Source organism: Microcaecilia unicolor, chromosome 1, assembly GCF_901765095.1.
Source record: "Microcaecilia unicolor chromosome 1, aMicUni1.1, whole genome shotgun sequence".
NCBI lineage: Eukaryota > Metazoa > Chordata > Amphibia > Gymnophiona > Siphonopidae > Microcaecilia > Microcaecilia unicolor.
This window is the reverse complement of record NC_044031.1, coordinates 454,464,075-454,470,074: the sequence shown is the minus strand read 5'-3', so window position 1 is coordinate 454,470,074 and position 6,000 is coordinate 454,464,075.

The window sequence follows — 6,000 nt, the reverse complement described above, 5'->3', positions numbered from 1 at the left end:
TTTTTTGAACAGGGGATCAGGGAATGGGGGTTTATTTTATAACGCACCAGCCTCTTTCAGTTGCTCTCAGAATCCAGATTTGTTTGACATTTTACACTTTTCTCAGTTGGGATTCAAACCTCAAAACAGTACTGAGATAGCGGTAGGTTATTTATTAGATAAGACCAAATTAATTATTTATGAAGGGAAAAAAGCACAGATTCTGCAGTTTGATCTTTCCAGTGCATTTGCTTTGGTCAATCATAACATTTTTCTGCAACTTTTAGATAGCTTCGGCATAACAGGAAAGGTGGCTGGTTGGTTTAGGGGTTTTCTACATAGATCTTATAAGGTTAGAATGCACAGTACTTGTCGGAGTGCTGGAATATCTCCTGTGGTGTGCCTCAGGGCCCCCCACTGTCTCAGATATTATTTACTATTTTTCTTCTCTCTTAGGTTATTATTTAGCTAAAGCTAACTTTCAATCATTTATTAACATGAACAATATTATGTATTGATTTCTATTTCAATCTCTCTTGAAACAACAAAGGGTGAAATTTCAGACTGTGTTGGTTTAATTGAAAAATGGATTAAAATTAAATAAAGAAAACTTTTTTTAAGGAGGACCTGGCACTAAAGATTATGATTATACTTTGACTATAAGAGACATTGATTAAACTATGGGGCTCATTTTCAAAGTACTTAGACTCAGGGGCGTAGCCAGACTTCGGTGGGAGGGGGGTCCAGAGCCCAAGGTGAGGGGGCACATTTTAGCCTCCCCCGGTGCCGCCAAACCCCCCGCCATTACTAATCCCCCCGCACCGCCGCCACCACCAACTTTGATGACCCCCCTCCCGCCGCCAACCCTCCCCCGCCGTCACCGTGGGCTACCTTTGCTGGCGGGGGACCCCAATCTCCACCAGCCGAGGAGGTCCTCTTCTTCCTCCGAAGGCTTTGTTCTCTTGTACGTGCAGGACGTCAGACTCACAGAAACAGAACGAAGCCTGGCTGATATGCAAGGCTTCGTTCTGTTTCTGTGAGTCTGACGTTCTGCACGTATAACGTGCAGGATGTCAGAAATAGAATGAAGTCTTCGGAGGAAGAAGAGGACCTCCTCAGCTGGCGGGGATTGGGGTCCCCCGCAGCAAAGGTAGCCCATGGCGACAGCGGGGGAGGGTTGGCGGCGGGAGGGGGGTCGAGAGGGTCGTCGACAGGGGGGATCCAGGGCCAAATCTACGGGGGCCCAGGCCCCACGTAGCTACACCACTGCTTAGACTTACATAGTTCCAGAGGTTAGAATTTTAGGTGTTTGATTTTAAGTTACCTTATAGCCTCACATCAATCTTTTGATAAAGAAAATCTTTTATCTGCTGATAAAGTTAAGACGTATCCAGAAATGTTTCATAGAATATCATCATTGTCTCTTGGTGCAAGCATTATTGTTAGCCCAAATGGTCTACTGCAATATTATCAACCTAGATTGTCCTAGGCTATTACTATACAAATTGCAAACAATACAGAACACAGTGATATGTCTAATTTTCTCTCTGGCTTCCAACAGATGCAAGGATTATTTTTAAGTTTTATTGTATATTGTTTTAAATCATATGTAGAGATGTACCATATTACATGTACTCCTTATTCCAATTTTTCCCAGCAAAGCAACTTTGTTCATTATGAGATAAATCCCCATTTAATTTTCCCAATCCTAGAGGAAAAAATCTGCAATTCTATCTTTTCTTATCAAGCTGCAAAAAACTAAATTTTTTCATCTCACATTAACTAAGTATAGATTGTTTAGGAGATCCTTGAAAGCATACTTATTTCAAAAAATATGTGCAGAATAACTAACCCCCCCCCCCCCCCCCCCGTTTACTAAGCTGAACTATTGGACTGGTTCATCGATATCTTGATTATTAAATCTTTTATATGATATAATTTAATGATGTAATTCTGGTTGATTGTTCCATATTGTTTTTATGTAAACTGCAATGAACCATGCTTGCGAGGTATTTGCGGTATATAAATACCTAGGGGGTCTTTTACTAAGTGGCAGTAAGCCCAACATGGGCTTACCGCTCACTAAACTGGAAGTACCACAAGACTACTGCAGCAGCCCAGCAGTAGTTCCTACCCCCAGTCACGCCATTTCCAGTGTTTACCCTGCGGTAAACAATGGAAATGGCAACGTACGGACGTACGTCACCGACGTACGGACAGACCACCTGGAGGACTGGCCGCTGCCAACTCAGGCCGACGTACCAGCAGAGGGCCAAACGGAGGACCAGCCAGAGGCCCAAGTGGAGGACAGATCGATCCCCAGGCGGGCCACGCTAACCAGCACACCATCGCACCGACCTAGGCCGATGGTCGGGCCATGGATTGAGCGGAGGACCAACCTGGAATGGAGGCCTCTGTGCCACCACATCCTGCTGTCAGCTCCTCTGGACGAAGCTACAAGATATTGCAGGACCGCGCTGCTCACCGCACTGCAACCCTGAAAGAGAAATGACCGGTCGGTCTCCCCGTTCAGTGAGAGACGCTGAATGAAGATGTGGCTCCCCTCCTCCCCAGTCTCTGAACAATGCAGCATTGCATCAGCGCCCAATTGCGCCTCAACACCACTGCAAAAAGACAAAGGGTGAGTAGGAAAGAAGGGAGAGGGGTACACGTGGTGCGGAATTGGGAGGACAAACAGGGAAGGATCCCCTACGACGATTGAGAAGGAAGATTATTGGGAAAAGCGAACATACCGAGTCCGTGAGGGAGAATAATCAGGACAGTCATGGTGGCGATCCCGTGGCGATGGTCTCGACTAGCTAATGGACATCCATGCTGCACGGAGCAGACTCCAGCACCCATCAAGTTGGTAGGAGTGGAGATGCCCTCACCAATCCCCTAAACAGTTTCTTCTCCAAGCTACTGAAACCTGACCTCCTTAGCCTCCTTCCGTCCACTGTGCACGGCGCCGAACCCAACACCCAACAAGGTGGAAGGAGTTGAAAGGCCTTCACCAATTCCCAAAGCTGTTTCCTCTCCAAGTTATAGAGCCCTGAACTCTTTAGCATTCCTTCACATGAGACCCCAAATGACACTTCTCCCTCCTACCTCCCATGCTCACCAACTCACCACAAACTCACCACAAACGATACCAACCCAACTAATCAACAGAAACAGAACACTACTAGACTACAATGAATAGAAACCAAATATGAATACCACAAAACTACTGCTAATAATATACTTCTTATCACTGATCCACTTTACAATAACCACCCCTCTTGCAAACAGTAACACCATCCGCATATCACACAGTCTTCAAAACCTCAACAGATACAACACACCTCATCAAATACACAACATGACAAACAAAGGAAGAACACCAACATGTGGACAGGCCACACAGAATGCAAAGAAGGGATCATACAAACCTACCTCAACAAAGAAACGACAATTAATAAAAATCCACACTACACAGAACACAGGAAACCAATACCAAACAATCCAAGTAGGGTACATCAATGCAAGATTCGCAGTAAACAACACAGAAATCATAACAGACTGGTTCATGGCAGAAAACCTTGATTTACTCTTCATTAATGAAACCTGGATCCATGACCAAAAAGACCCCATCATCCTAGACTTGTGCCCCCCAGGAAACAAAATCACACACTGGACCAGAAAGGGAAAAAGAGGCGGAGGCATAGCACTAATCTATCGATCCCACTTCACTACCGAAACCACTGTAGTGTCCATGACACCTCAACTCGAAATTGCCTCTATCAGAATCCAGAACAAAATTTTATGTGATTACCTAAATTGTGTCTTGTTCTACAGACCCCCAGGTAACTGGAGCGAAGGTCAGACTAACTTCATGGACTTCATCTCCAATACATGTGCAACCAACACCAATGTACTAGTACTAGGAGACATCAGCCTACAGCTAGAAGACCCAACCTCAACCAATGTACGAGAATGTAAAGAATTCCTCCAACTATGGGATCTTAATTGGCCACAGATGTAAGCAACACACGTCAAAGGGCACACAATTGATCTCATATCTCACAAACTCACAACAGACCAGAACCTAGTGATAACAGATATTAAATGGTCAGAAACACCCTGGATCGACCACTACAAGCTAAACCTATCCTTACAATGGCGAAAAAAGGAGGCATACCAAATCCAAGAACACACATCAAACACTACAAGAGGTCACGTAGATACGGAAAAATTCTGGCAGACAATATACAACAAGGAATGGACAGCACAAACAGAATCCATGTACTACCTTATGGATTGGGAGAATAGATGTAAAAGCGTACTGGATGAAATAGCACCCTTAAGAACAAAAACATCACGCAAGCACAGTTTGGTACCACGGCTCAATGATGAACTGAAAAAACTAAAAACACAATCCAGGAAACTTGAATGAGCATGGAATAAAATAAAAAATGAACACACACTTAACACATGGAAACAAGCACAAAGAAAGTGCAAATATGCAATAAGACAAACCAAAAGACTATACTATAAAATGAAAATAGGGACTGATTACAACGACACGAAGAAATTATATCAACTTGTGAACAAACTCCTGGATACCAACCTGGTCACTGCACCTAACTCAGACATCCCATCTGCAGACAATCTTGCTAAATATTTCAACGAAAAAATTATAAACCTATGCAACACACTACCTAAAGACAATACTGACATCGAAAACTTTCTGAACGAGCTGGACCCAAACAATGGAGAATACCCTGCCGACCGCATATGGCTAAACTTCGATCCACTCACCGTCAACACAGTAGCACGAGCTCTCAGCAGGTTCTCCAACACCCACTGTAAACTAGATACCTGCCCCAATTATCTAATGAAATCCGCCCCTAACATCCCACCTAAACTATATGCTGCAGCAAGGTCTCTTCCCAAAAGAAAAAGGCAATATTCTACTCACACCGATACCAAAAGACACTAAGAAAAAAAGCAAACGAAATCACCAACTACAGACCAGCTGCATCCATCCCATTGTCAGTCAAACTGATGGAAAGCATGGTAGCCAAACAATTCACAGAATACTTAAAAAAATTCTCAATATTACATGAGTCTCAGTCAGGCTTCTGCCCTCTACACAGCACAGAAACAGTACTACTCAATCTAATAGCAAAATTCAAACAAGAAATAGCAATAGGCAACAACATCCTGCTCTTCCAATTCAACATGTCTAGCGCATTCGACATGGTAAACCATAAAATCTTAATAAGACTACTCGAAGAATTCGGAATTAGTGGCAACACACTCAACTGGATCAAGGGTTTCCTAATCACAAGAACATACCAAGTAAAATCCAAATCAAACGTATCATCACCATGGAAAGCAGATTGTGCAGTACCTCAAGGATCACCACTATCGCCGATCCTTTCAACCTAATGACCCCATTAGCCAAGACCTTAGCCAACCAAGGTCTTAACTCTTTTATCTATGCAGATGATGTCACCATATACATCCCTTACAGAGCAGACCTGGATGAAATCGCTAATGAAATTAAGATTGGCCAGAACATCATGGAATCATGGGCAAATGCATTCAAATTAAAACTCAACAAAGAAAAAACTGATTGTTTCATCCTCTCATCCCAATACAACACACAACCCCAAAACCATCAACACCCCAGATCACTCCCTCCCCATCTCATACAGCCTGAAAATACTCAGCATCACATTGGACCGCAACCTTACGCTAGAGAGCCAAGTAAAATCAATAACAAAAAGAAAATGTTCTACTCAATGTGGAAACTCAAACGTGTGAAACAATTCTTCCCAAGGGCAACTTTTCGCAACCTGATACAATCAATGGTATTAAGCCACTTAGACTACTGCACCGGAATCTATGCGGGCTGCAAAGAATAAACCTTAAAGAAACTTCAGACCACGCAAAACACGGCAGCAAGACTCACCTTCGGAAAGACATGATTCAAAAGCGCAAAACCCCTCCGCGAAAAACTTCACTGGCTTCCAA